This window comes from Pleurodeles waltl, chromosome 7, assembly GCF_031143425.1.
Source record: "Pleurodeles waltl isolate 20211129_DDA chromosome 7, aPleWal1.hap1.20221129, whole genome shotgun sequence".
Classification (NCBI taxonomy): domain Eukaryota; kingdom Metazoa; phylum Chordata; class Amphibia; order Caudata; family Salamandridae; genus Pleurodeles; species Pleurodeles waltl.
The window spans coordinates 430129949-430144454 of record NC_090446.1 but is presented as its reverse complement, the minus strand read 5'-3'; the positions used below and the strand labels follow the sequence as shown (position 1 = coordinate 430144454).

Genomic DNA, 14506 nt, shown 5'->3' with positions numbered 1-14506 from the left:
TTCATTTTGGGCTGCACGGTAAAGAAGGGTATGGACCCTCCTGCTGATACTTGTGTCAGAACAGTTTGAATTCCTCTGGTCTGTCCTTTGGTTTGAGCCCGACTGAATCAGCAGTTCTTTTCTTACAAGCCTGATGAAACAGCCATCTTCCTTAGCAGGTGTTGGTAGAGCTCTTTATAAATAGACCACTGAGAAACCACCAACACTGTTTTCAAGCTCAAAAGGGCTGGAAGGATTTATTTATTTATTTATGTATTTATTTATTTTTTTGGGGGGGGGGTGTTTGGAGGGTTCCACTCACCACCCAGGCATACACCTTCCCAATTCAACAACCAATCACAATAAATAAGTAACCCTGGACCTAGTCACCAGTCACAATTGGCTGCTCATCACAACGTGGTTCCCTTCCCCTAGAAGTTTCTTTTTAGTAACCCCCACCCACGCTAGTAGTGGCATACTTCATTATCGGGTCCACCCTACCTCCTTGAGGCCAGGATGGGATCAACCATCTTACAGGAACACTTAGGATAGATCCTACCGGCATCTAAATAAAAATAACCCTACTGGTCACTAAGGTGTCCTTTTATTCAGGGTGACAGTAGGTATGATTAAAATACAGCACAACTGGAGGGATCTCTAGCTCTAGTATGGTCCTAGGACGCTAAGCTAAATTGGAGTATTAATCATCGTCTACATGTTTCAGCCCCTTTAAAGGCCTATAAGGTTCCAGGCTTTCACCAGGACAGAAATATAATAGTGGCACCGGGAGGTGTGTGCCATAGGCCATATGCCTAACTAAAAAAAAAAAAAAAAAACTTCAAGGGGAAGTGAACCACGTTGTGATGAGCGGTCATAATTGACCTGTGACTTGGTCCAGGATTATTTATTTATTGTTAGTTGGTTGGTACAGCTCTGACAGATCTCCAGGAATGACCCGAGTTGGGTGTGTGGTGACGAGGGAGCAGAGGCCAAGCCATCCAGGGATGAGTTGATTGTAGGTAAACTCTACGGATTGCCAGTAGGTGTCCATTAACATGGAGGTGCCTATTGCATGCCAGTTTGCATTCATTCCAAGCAGAACTGCTCCTTCGCCTCAAACGCAAGGAATACAACTTGAGTTTCTGTACATTTAGTGGTAGCCCCTTCACTTCTGTCCAGAAATACCAATCCTAGTATCCTGGATTTCCTGACCTTTGAATAACAGCATTGATATCCAACCTCCACTACGATACTCATGGAGCTCCAGTGTAGGCCCATCCACCTTGATATGAAGGGAAATGTCTGTGTTCTACTTGTTAACAAACACAGCTCCAGACACACTAAGGGCCATCCTGGGACCACAGATGGAATGTGGAGTGGTATGTGTGTGCATTGGTTTTGTGGTTTTGCTACCTCAAAGAATCTCTTCAGGAAAGTCTCTAGGCCAAACAGTATTCTCCCCTATGGTGCCCTTTCTGTGCATCCTATCTAGCCCTATTTGGATATTGCTGGGTTCATGAAAAGATGGTGCTGTGGGATGGTCTCATATCTGGTTAGGTTTACTATCATTTTATGGGGTTCTACTCTGTTAGGTTCTATCGTGGCCCTAAACGTACATAGCTATAGGTGAAGGCATTTTGCTTTTTCAGGGGCTACCTCTTGGGGCAAGTGAAGCCTGCCTGTGCCTTCTGTGATATAGTTGCACAGATATAACATGACCTGGCTGTCCTGTGACCCACATCGGTCATGTACTGATACCATGGGTTGTGTAAGAAGAAACTGTGTAGTGCATGTGGAATGCTCATGTTGTGTTTGGGGTAACTATAAGTGACGTTGGAGAGCCCCCTATGCAAGCGATGTTGTAATTTCTGGACAGACTCTATTAAACTAAGCCATTTTTTGGCAATGAATGGATGCAGCAATACCCCTAGTAAACAGAAGGTGTATAAATGTACAACAATACATAGCTTACAGGTCATTGTAGGTCTTGAGATGAATCCAGGTGAGCTGATTGTAGTCTGGTGATGGGAGTTTCTTAGATTTAACAGTTTGAAAAAATCTTGAAGCAGTTCGTAGTTCTGGATCCTGTTGGGATTATTGATGTGGTTGCTGAAAAGATGGTCTGCTGTAAAGCTGGTGCACTTGGAGGCTCTATTGCAGACCTGTCGGTTAAGAGCTAGGTTTTGTTTGTTATTTTAGTAAACATTGCATCCTTACAACTCGTCGCCAATTTATTTCTTAGGGGGTCCTGCGCTTTTTGGGTATCTAATTTGAAATAATGGGTTATCGCTCATGAACTTGTTCATTTTTTTTTTTTGGGTTGTTGGGCCTGAACCCTCTATTCTCCCACCCGCCCCCACCCTTTCCGTGCCTGACTAGGGGTATGGCGGTAAAGTGTTATGGCGTGATCTCGTTATGTGGGTAAATTCAGTCAACTAGCACTCTGTGGCCACCGCCACACCCCTCCACTATCCTAGTGTGCATGGGGGTGTCATCAGTGCAGGTGGTGTCATTTGACCTACATGCGCGCAGGGCAATGTATAAAGGGGAGGTGTCACAACTGAACATGGTTATGCAGTTGCAGCATGCCCGGAGGACATGTGTATGGCCCTCTAGTCCCACATGTGACATGCAACATGACCCTGCCTAGTGGCAGCAGGTGTCTTGACTTTTTTCTTTTTTTTCTTTTTTGAGGCGTGCTTTGGTCTTTTTATTGGTCCTTTCCTAGATCGACATTTGTTCTGTTAATTGTTGTGAACCGGAGGGGGTTGGAGAGTTGTTCCACTGCACCTGTCTCTGATATTGCAGTGCCCATCTAGAGGGAGCAATTGTTCCAATCATTGTGTGTAAGGTCTTGTGTCTTGGCTGATTGCTAGGCCTGATACCGGGATGAGCATATTTCTGTGTTCTAGTCTGCTTGGAGCTGTGGCGGATCTTTTCAGACTCCCTTTATCTCTGACACCCCCTCTCACCTCATTTTTACCAGGATATTTGGATCTGTGGCTCCTGGCTGTTGCTTGGGAAACTTTGAGCAGAAAAAAGGAGGCAAAGCTATTGCTGCATTAGTCCGGTGCAAGGCCAAGAACTCGCCAACTTGCCCAAATGATGGTAATAGACTGGGATGGCTGGATTTTTTTGGTGAACCTCCCGCCACTGGCTTGGCGCCTTGCAGTGCTTTGCAATCTATCAGAACTTGTGCGTGTGCTGTGGAGGTTATTGGGTCTTCACTATCCAGAGCATATGAGAAACCTGGCTCCCAACACTGGAGGGCAGCTCAGTTTTGAAATTGAAAAGGGGGCCCTCATTTGACTGGAGGCCATATAGCTTTTGGTGGGTACTATTGCTGTTGGGACTTCACACCGTGAAGAAACTTCGGTCCCAGCTGGGTGTCCGAGATTGGGGACCTTCTGACTTGATGATTGGAGCTCATTCCCATTTGACATGTGGGTGCGGGGACCAGGGTACTTTTTGAGCACTGGTCTGTGAGCCGCTGTGCCCCTCATCAGACTGCCCTTACCCTTGGGTGTTTCCACCCAACCCTGCCTGCCTGGGGAGGGGGTGCGTGGTTGAGATCAACAGCAGATTAGGGCCTATGCTCCCGCAGGAACCCTGAATGGTAGACTATTCAGGGTACTCAATCAACCGATCTCGTCCTGCAACACTGAGTTTCCTGAACGCAAGGAAAGGCTTGAATCCCTAATGTCTTGTTTTTTCCTTTTGAGTCTTAGTGCAGCGAAGTTTGCGGTGTGTGAAATGTATGCTTTGCATTGGGATTTTTAACTTAATGCACATTTGGGTTCTGAATTTGTGGGAAGGCATTACTTCCCCCAACAGTTACTCCTCCCTGCCATGGTTGTGGCCCCCACTCTTGCTGGCCTGCATTTCGTCTCTGTGGTTGCTGTTGCCATGTTTGTCCAACTACCCGAGCCATGTTGTGGTTGTGCAGCAGTGGACCTGCTTCCGTGCGGTTGAGTGGAATGTGCATTCAGGCTACTCTGAGCTTGGTTTTGTGGATGGAAATTTTGTGGGACCTGGCCCATTGACCTGTTACTCATATGCCTTTAGCTGGCATTCTGTAAAGTCTGGCTGCTGCCAACCACCCTAGTTTGTGGTTGTAGGTAGGTTGATCCCCTCTGGGGATTTCTGGTAGAGCTCCCTTCAGAACTGCTGCCATTTACATGCTAGCGGCCAATGCAGCGCCCTCAAGGGCGGTCCCTTTCAATTTATTTTGGACCAACTTAGTGGTGCCTGACTTGACTCTTTCCCTGTCCCTTTCTTGTTTCTTTTTGTGATTGCAATATGTGAGCTTGTATCTCACGCCAGGGTTTGGTGTCTAGCCCCACTACACTGTCCAGTGCACTTTGTATTTCAGTGAGCAGCCTCTTTTGAGGATATTGTAAAAGTGCAACCTGTGTGCCTATGGCTGTCCTGGCTCTTGTCCCCCATCGTTCCCTCATCCTATCCAGAAAATAGGTTATGGTCTCTCCAGATTTCATGGTTTCAGCCATTAACCCTCCCACATCTGGGCAGTCTGAACACTTCCCTCAGGGCCATCCACATTTGGTACCTGTATGAATTTAATATGGTGCCTGTCATGCTGTTGGTCAGCGTGGTTACTAAGCAGCAAGCTTGGGTCTATTCCACTAAGACTACTTAGCAGACTTCTGACATCGCCAATCGCTAGGTTTATTCCCATGGTGGTGTTCTCAAAACATGAGATCCATTTCCCTCGCCCCGTCCAACAATGGTGGCAGTTTGGTTCTTAGACTTTTTTTTTTTTTTTTTCCCCTACATCTGGGCTCATGGCACATTGATGGTCCCTGACATGCCCTGCTGCAGTAGCGGGCATATGTTTGCTTTGGGTAACTTCATTGGTTTCTCCCTAACATAGCGTTCCCATCTTCTGAGGCAATCCTGCATATAGGGGAAATTTAACTTTGGATCTCCCCCTGTGTGCTGGATGCAGGCTTATGGAACAGTTATATTCTCTGGTTCAAAGGATCTCTTCTGCAAAGTGTCTATCGTATTGGTCACGTCCCTCCGTCCAGCAGGTGGCAAAATGGTTGCGCAAAGACTGTCTTCCTCTCAGGCCACTATCTCTCTTGGGGTTAGTTTGTCCGTCCTCCATGTTTGGGAGGAGCAGCAGAGGCCTTTGTCGCTGCTCCCCTTGTGTGCATGCAAAGGGCCGATATTGGTTCTCCTCTGCGTAAAGTTAGGATTGCACCTGGCTACCTTGATCTCTTATTTCCTGGTCAGTCCCCTCTCCTATGTTTCTGGTGAGGCTCTGGCCTCCACCAAAAGCATCTCCTCTAGTTCTAGCTTGGACTCTGTGGGGAAAGTACCATCTTTCCTGGCATGTTACTCCCATTTTTACATGTATGTCAGTATGTTTTTGCCTGTCTCACTGGTATCTTGCTGGTCAGGCCCCCAGTGCTCATAGCTTGTGGCCTGAGTGTGTATACCTGTGTAGTGACTGTCACTGAGGCTCTGCTAATCAGAACCTCCGTGCTTATTCTCTCTCTGTCTTTAAATTTGTCACTATAGGCTAGTGACCACTTTTACCAATTTCAATTGGCACACTGGAACACACTTGTAATTCCCTAGTATATGGTACTTAGGTACCGGGGTTCAAAGAGATCCCCATGGGCTGCAGCATTTCTTTTGCCACCCATAGGGAGCTCAGACATACCTTTACACCGGACTGCCGCCTGAGTGAAATACTGCACACGTTATTTCACTGCCATTTTCACTGCACATAGGTAACTTATAAGTCGCCTATATGTCTAAACTTCACTTGCTGAAGGTTAGGTGCAAAGGTACTAAGTGTGAGGGCACCCTGGCACTAGCAAAGGTGCCCCCACATTGTTCAGGGCCATTTCCCCGAACTTTGAGTCCGGGGACACCATTACACGCGTGCACTACATATGTCAATAGCTAGATGTAGCTTCACAATGGTAACTCCGAATATGGCCATGTAACATGTCTAAGATAATGGAATTGTCACCCCCATTCCAAATCTGGTATTGGGGAGCCAATTCCATGCATCCTGGGGGCTCCACCATGGACCCCCAGTACAGCCAAACCAGCTCTGAGGCTTGCACTGCAGCTACAGCTGCTGCCACCTCACAGACCAGGTTCTGCCCTCCTGGGGTCCTAGCAGCTCAGTCCCAGGAAGGCATAAAAAAGCATTTCCTCTGAGACCAGGGTGTTACACCCTCTCCCTTTGGAAATAGGCGTTACAGGCTGGGGAGGGGTAGCCTCCCCCAGCCTCTGGAAATGCTTTGAAGGGCACCTGTGCCCTCTGCATAAGCCAGCCTACAGCGGTTCAGGGACCCCTTGTCCCCTGCTCTGGCACGAAACTGGACAAAGGAAAGGGGAGTGACCACTCCCCTGTCCATCACCACCCTAGGAGTGGTGCCCAGCGCTCCTCTAGTGTGTCCCCGACTTCAGCCATCTTGCTTTGCAAGGTGTGGGGGCACTCTGGAGGTGACCTATCGCCCTCTCGCGGCGATTTAGGGTCTCCCCTTAGGGTTCTCTTCAGATTCTGCTTGCAAGTTTCCTTCAGGAATCCTCTGCAACTACTACTTCATCCTCTGACCTCTGATCAACCGCAGCCTGCTCCAGGAACCGCTGTAATAGCAACAAAGTATCCACAAGGGATCCTTTTCCTCTGCAACTTCAGCTCTAGCCAGCAACTGCAACAGTTTCCAGTGTGCACGCTCTGAGCACTCCCTGTCTTCATCCTGCACCAGAAGGACCGAAAAAATCTCCTGGGGGTGACGAGTCACTCCCCTGCTCACGCAGGCACCTTCTAAGACGACGACCTGTACTTTCGGACTATTCTCACAGCAACGAGCGTGCTCCTAAGGACAGTGTGAACCTCATCGACATTCTGTCCTGAGGACCTGCAGACGCAATTTGGAGGAGGTAAGACCATGCCTTCCCTGAGAGTACATATGGGTACTGTCGCTGCGTTGTCTTCACTTCCTGAGGCCTCTGTGCACTATTTGCAAAATTACTTTGTGCACTGCCTGGCCCAGGTCCCCAGCACTCCATCCTGTGATGCTCAACTCACTGAGTTGTTCTCCAGCAGTGTAGGGCCCTCCTGTGTTGTGCTGCACCTCCTTTGTCCCCGTGTCCTGGGACTCCTGTGGGTGATGTCTGGCATCCTGACTGCTCTGTGTGAGGAGGAAGAGGGGGCTCTCAGCACTTTAGAGTAGAGGGCCCCCAGGTCCCTCATGTGTCCCGTCAGCACCATTTTAACACACAGCGCATATTTGTTGTAACCAAGGCTTGTTGGCAACTTCCAACACGAAATCACATCTGCATCCATCTTCACGTTGTGGGACATCTTCTCCATCATGCAGGAACCCGCTGGCATCTTCCTAGGGTGCATTAATGCAGTCTTCGTCCAACAGGGGACTCTTCTTTTGCACCCTCTTCTGGGTTGGCAGGGGCTCCTGTCCTTCCCGGAACTTCTTTCGACTTTTGGACTTGGTTTCCTTCTTTTGCAAGTCTTCAGGTCCAGGAATCCATTGTTTGTTGTTTGCAGACTTGGTTGGTTCTTGCTTTGCCAAACACCTCAGGTCTTATTTTTTTCAAGGTAAACTCCCATTCGAGCAATAGTACATAAATTAAGATTGAAGTTGCCAGGAGTCCCAGACACCTATGTGAATTTCAGGGGGGGGGGGGTGCACTAGCATATCAAGTCCTGTGTAATAAGCCTGAGTCCAGGGAGTAGCAGATAAGAAACTGTTGTTTTTGAAGTGTAGGAAAAACCCTCCATACCCTTCCTGCATCATTGTTTTCTAGCAGTAGCACCCCCAACAGGGTGAGTGGTAATTAAATGGAGAAAACTGACACTTCTGTGCCTGTAGTTTGGGGTCTCCCTTGACACTTTCAATCAACCTTTAGTCTTTGTTTTAGTACCAGCATAAAGTTGCATCAGTCCCTGAAATACCCAAAAACAATGTACACTCCTCAGGTTCAACACTGGGATCTGTTTGTGCAGTTCAAACTGTCTACAAACTTGGTATAAGAATAGTGTAAAAACAGTCGGCAGAGATTCCTCCGTCCTAATACAGGGTCCCATGAGAGAGAAATTCAAAGTTATGCCAAAGTCTGGTTTTCTGACTGCCAACTCCCCTTCACATGGTTTGAGATCCAAAACTGGGAAAATGTTCCGCAACCTAATAGTCTCCTTCAGCCCATCTTGAGGGAAAGAGCTGGGGTACTGGAGGCAGCCTTGCACAAGGAAGATTCTACCTCTCAAAAGGAAGACTGCAAAGAGCGGAGGCAGGGAGAACTGGAAGCTGCCCACTACAGCCAGACAAGGATCTACACTGCCAGCCAATGTGGTGAGGCCCTGGCCCTGGGGTGTGCTTAGAATTCAGAGCACTTACGATGGAGTGGTCCTGACTACTCCATATACATCATGTTGTGTTTTTTTTTTTAACACATGGAGCACCTGTGTTGGCTTTGAGCAAAGTAATTCAGACAGTCTGTATTCACTGCAACAGAACCAAAGTGCTTCAGAATTTGTAACGAACGAAGATCACCTACTACAATCTGCAATGAATTCGGCCCACATCTGGCTCTAGACATGAGGGGTGGGCTGTTCGCTTGTTTTGGTGGTGGGTTTTTGTTTTGGCCAGAGTAAGATCCTCAACGAGTATTTGTCACATCACGAAGGCCCAATGACTTGTGTTCTCCCTATCCTACTAGTTTGTACAGTCTGCTTTTTTTCCCTGCAGTTAGACTTGCACACCACTAATGGCAGTAGGTCCAGCCAAAGCACCATGGTTGCCACTCCCAAGTCATGGTAGACCCAGTATTGGGGTGAGGAGGTTGTTGATGCGGGCGGGGTGGAAGGAGTCATTATGGGGAAATGTTTTGGACACGGGATGCTACATCGAGCAACAAATACTTTGTAGAGATAGTGTGAAAACACCATAATGGGATAACCATAATTGTATGAATTTTTCATCCTGCATGGCCTGTCAAGATTTACAGTAAGAATCTGTACCTTGTCTTTTGGATTAGCCTGAAACTAGGATTGGAGGTTCTGGTGCTAATAAGACATAGAGCATTATGGGTTTACCAGATGAAGTCTTCTAAATTCTGTGCACAGTAAGTAACCTCGGAAGAGTGGTGCAGAAAGGTAAAAACAATTGAACAGTCTAAGATCCTCAAAAGAAATCCTGTTTCTTGAGGGGCTCTCGAAAAAAGCTGTTCATGGCCTGCATAGGATGAATACCCAAGATTCACTGTGAAAAACTGGTTGGCATTCCTAGACTTGTGGATGATAGCTTATGAAGCAAAGAACGGATCTAAGACATGTATTAAAACACTTGTTACACCATCCACTACCCTTATCCCTGGAGTCAATTTGCCAATCCGTCATTAGGTCGTTACTGTTCTGGCTTGTAAATATTTAAAGAAAAAGTAGGTAAACTAAAAACAACCAAATTGATGCCAGGTTAAAAACTGAACACCCCCCAAAAAGCAGAGTAACAATTGATGCACTAGGATGCGGTGACAGCTAATACAGTACACATCCTCTGACTTCAAAGCGGACAACTTTTATGTTGACAGTCCACACGAAGCCCATTTTTTATGGCCATAAACCTTTCAAATAACTCCTTGGGTGTGTACTTTGGGCGTGTGCATTTTCCATATAGATCATGTAGAACCTGCAGACAAGCAAAAATATCACTTTGAATCTATGGCTTAAGGGGCAGCGTAACTAAATCCGAATGCAACACAGAATGTTTATTACTTTGTCATTTGCGGCATGACCACAGACTGAGTGAACAATATTGAACCATGTGTAGCATCTTGTGCATGTATTACCACTAAGTACGTAACTCCTTTTTTTGGGGGGGGGGGGGGGGGGGCGGGTGAATATTGTCCACATTTTTTTGTGCCTGGAATCGCACTAAAGTAGGTGGATGGTAAGGGTACAGCATAGGGCTGGGGTTTCCTGGCCAGGCTTGCCCATTTGTCTGGTCTAAATTATTTCAGACAGGCTCCATGAAGTGCAAAGTTTCTGCACCTAGCTATGTTGTAGGTGCTGGTGATTGAAGACTTCCCCAGTTATACCTACTATGAGAATTATCACTTTACTGAAAGGATGTTTCTGGAAAGGAGCCTGAGCATTTGAGAAAAGAACCATTCCAAAAATTGCTCTGAAGTTTGAGGCAGTGGATCCACTTTCTCAGTTAAAAAAACAAAAAAAAAAACATATAAAAGTAGGACCCACGCCACCCTTTTTGTTGGTCACCAAGAGCTTGGAACTGGAACACAGTGAGTGCTCTATAAGGTACTTGAAGGGCTGCTGTATGATCAGTGCTGAAGTCTGCCTGACTTCGTCTCCAAGGAGTGAAGGGACATTATCTGATGTCTGCACTTTCAGGTGGAACTAAGGGATTGCTGAGTACCAGACTCCTGCATGCCTGTAAAAAGAAGGGGTACAGCCTGTCCAGGAGGTAAACCCCAGTGCAGGCCTGATCAGATGAACGCCCAGAGAAAGCACACTGAGCAAAGCCTGGAGCAGTCTGATATAAAGGTTCTCCCAACAAGAATTGTTTTAAGGCGTTTTTTTTTTTTGCATTTCAGCCCAGTTGGGGCTGCAACTGCTCTGGTGATCATATGGGCTGGTTATGGCCTGCACCTGCCTCGATTTTGTTCAACAGTTTCAGCGCTGTCTAGCCATCTGATAAACCCACATCTGTACAGTACATGTAGATGCAGGCTGTGCAAGCTTCCATCACCTGCTGTGCAATCAAGCTTTTGAGTTTGTGCTAGTTAGGTGCACGGGATTTAATGATTGAAATTTATAACAGCTACACCATCAGGGGTAAGAACTCGAGCAAAGGAGTGCACTGATAGCACATTTGAATTATGGGACACAAGAATCTGTACATCAGCCTTATTCATGCTTTCATAATTACAGGGGTTGGAGAGGACTGACTCGCTTAAGTTCTCCTGAGGTGGGAGATAGCATGGAGGAAGATAAGGGGTAGAGCACCACACGTGTCATAACCAGAATCATTACCTTGTAAATTGGATTGAATTGTGAAATAGTGAGTATTGTTTGGAGGTTAAGTCTTTATTTTCTAAAGAGGCCAGCATTGGCCGGAAATTAAAATTGTCTGATGGGTCTCTGAGGTGGTCTTATCCTCGCACTATTGCCCTGGGAAAACTGCTCAGTCTCTCTACCTTGAGTCTAGTGCAGAAAGGGTTGTACTTGGCTTGAGCCACAGTAGGATGGAGCGCAGGACACAAGTGGCAAACTACCTCTACCCGACCACCATGACATAGACCCACTGGCCCGTCAGTCCTGCAGCCTCCCTACTAACTATAGACACTTCATCTAAAACCTACATTACTTTTTTGTTGACTATTGAACATAATTAATGTTTTTTTTATTTATTTTTTATTTTTTTTTATTTATTTTTTTATTTTATTTTTTTACACTAATCGATTTCCAATACATGTATTACTGCTTGAGGCACCCTTCAGATTGACCACTTGCCTTTGGTGTATTAAATACAAATAAAGCAGTTTTTCAAATTAAAGACTTAAGTCTCACTGAGAAGATAATCAGTTTGATTGGTACCTGGACATTTCGGATAAAACCGGATTGTTAATTTAATCCGGTCAGCCTTGGGGTGGTCTTCTGCTACACTTTTTGCTTTTCTCCCTCCATTATTTGCTTTATTTGTTTTTGTTGGGCATAGGACTAAAGTGCACAAAGTGGTTGTGCTCTCTTCCCAAGACATGGTCAACTTGGTTTATACCCAATTAGCATATTTAATTGCAAGTCCCTTATAGAGTAGTATACCATATACTCTGGGCCTGTAAATTAAATGCTACCAGGGGGCCTGCAACACGTATTATGCCACCCATCTAAGTAGCCCTACAAAACATGTCCCAGACATTCCATTGTGGCCCAAAAGCTGTCACTGCCATGTCAACTTGGCATTTAAACCCCCTTGCTAAGTCTTAAACTTCCCTTTCATTATATGTAAGCTACCCGTAAGGCAGGCCCTAGGTAGCCCACAGCAGGGTGCTGTGTAATTAAAAGGCAGGACATGTCTTAAATTTTACTCCCAAATTAGTTATGAGGCCTACCCCACCAAAGGACAACACTAGGGATTCCTAATTACATTTATTAAGCTGTAATTCTTAAGATGTCGATACATCATGCTTGGTACCTATGGAATTGTAATGATAAACCTTCATTCAGTCAGATTTTTCTATAGTTTTGAAAATGCCACTTTTAGAAAGTTGGCATTTTCCTGCCCTTAGCCGTTTGTACCTCCAGCCTGTCTTGGGTCACATCACTGGGTTTCGCTGACTGACTTTAAGACTCAGCTAGTCCCACTATTGTGACTGCCTGGGAGGAATAAAAAATGAGCCATCAATGGCATGATTTTAGAGTGGGGGGGGGGGGTGATTGAACTCAGCACAGCCCCACTTGCACCTGAATAGGCTGTGGCAAGCTCCTCACAACAGGCCTAACAACCCTGTATTGTCGCTACAACCAGCTTGGTGCCTGATCAGGAGAGTCTGGGACTCTCCAAGAACTCCTGCCCTGCTCCTAGAAGGTGGGAGAAGTTCCTTGAAGGGTAGAAATATAGGACCTTCGGACCCTCTCTTGTTCACTGCCGGGCCTGGGGAAGGACTCTGAGGACTGCCTGTTGCTGTAATCTGCTGTGCACTCTGCCAGACTGCTGCTGTACCTGGAAGGACTGCTTCGCTGCCTGGAGCCTGCCTTGAACCCTCAAAGCCAGCCATGCTGTTGAACCTAGCATCTACATCTGCACCCAGGACTACCAGAAGAGACTCCAAGGGCTAGTTTAGCGGGTCTCTTGTTCTGAGCCACACGGATGTAACAGGCTTCCACCATCTTGAACCCGCACTTGGACCGAGCCTGAGTGAGTCCTGAACCCCAAGAGTTCTCCATCCCCTCCTGGACCCATGGTTGTGATGCTAAAGGTGCCCAGATGGCCTTTTTCTAAAATTGAGGTCTTAGACAAAAGTTAGCCAAAAGGTACTCTGACAACCAGGAGACTGGTACCAACCTGCTCGCCTATCCGTCCGAGGTGCATCGCTGGTCAGATTAACTTTGCGGCTTCTCCCGCTACATTCTTCTCCACAGCAACAAGTCTGTTTCAGCAGTCCTTTGCCAAAGGGATATCTGACCTTGTGGAACTGTCTTCAGCTACAGCCTTCTGCTTCGTCCCGCTGGAGATTTTGGACTACCATTTCAACTAAGTCCAAAGGTAACCAATCTTCCCTGTATTTTTTGCTCCACTGCCATCAGACACTACTTTTTCAGACATTCCTGCAGTCTTGCCCCTCTGAATTTGTACGTTCTCAGGCATTCTAAGTCCATGGGTAAGCATTGACCGGGCCCAGTCCATTCCTTGGATCCGAGCTGTGCTCCATTACAGTTGTCCTTAACTTTTTTTAACTTTGACCCGGTCTCGCATGACCAGATGTCTGTGGTTGGCGCTCTTATCTTTTATTTTGAACCTTAAATTTTAAACTCATTAACCCGGTTCTACTGATAGGATTTTTGTCGTTGGTGTAAAACTTATTAAAATATTCTATTTTTCTAAATTGGTTTGGGATTTTTCTTGTGTTTCATTTTATTACTGTTTGTGTAATAATAATTCACAAAATGCCTCCAAGTTGAGGCTGGCTTCTACACAGGGTTAAACACAGGTTAATTTACTGATTTGTGGTTAACCCTGAAAGAGACTGGGTATTTTGCTTGACCAGGGCTCACATCCCAGTCAACCAATCCAGTTTCCAGTTTCTTACTCTAATGATACAGAATTACTGTACACCCAAATCCCTCCCACTTACTCTGGACAAGAAAACAGCTAAAATGTGTAGGGGACCTTATGATGACTTTTGAGGTGTTAAGAGCTACATCTTTTTCCCTTATGGGTTCAGCTCACTCTTGTCCACACATTCCTCAAATAGCAGTCTTGCTCCTTAGTTAAACCACATACGACTCCTCCACTATGCCTTCTATGCCAACTTCAGTTGCACTGTCTAACTCTAAAATGTGCACTGGACCTGAGCGAAGTAATCAAGCCTTGGGTGAATGCTACTATTGGTATGTTTTCATTGCTTGGTAGGCTCAGGATAATCTTTTACACAGTAGCACCCTTCCCATTCCAATTGGGGTTGACCGTGCCCTTCTCAGATTACAATGCATGCTTGCTTCATTGCTCGTCTCGGAAGTCTGAAATCTCTACTGGCTTTCCGTTAAGGTCAGACTCCAGTAATACTCTTAACTACAGGTATCAGCATACTAAGAACCTGCAGTACAATTTCACGCTACCTGCTAAAAACCCATTTCTCCTATCCTCGGTAATCTTGCTATTTCTCCTGCTCAGTGAAACTGTCCTTGGGTGACAATTCTATAGCGCCTTCGGATTTGTGCTTCCGTTTGCTGCTGGAGATTTAATCCTGCCTTTCCATACCTAAATCTAGGCAGTTTAAGTGA

At 46.2% G+C, this 14506-nt stretch overlaps 1 protein-coding gene across 1 annotated transcript in view; it reads left to right on the top strand.

Moving 5' to 3' along the window:
- The window catches only part of NFATC2IP (nuclear factor of activated T cells 2 interacting protein), a 635351-nt gene that overhangs the window by 226346 nt on the left and 394499 nt on the right, over window positions 1-14506 (top strand). The window lies entirely within an intron of this gene.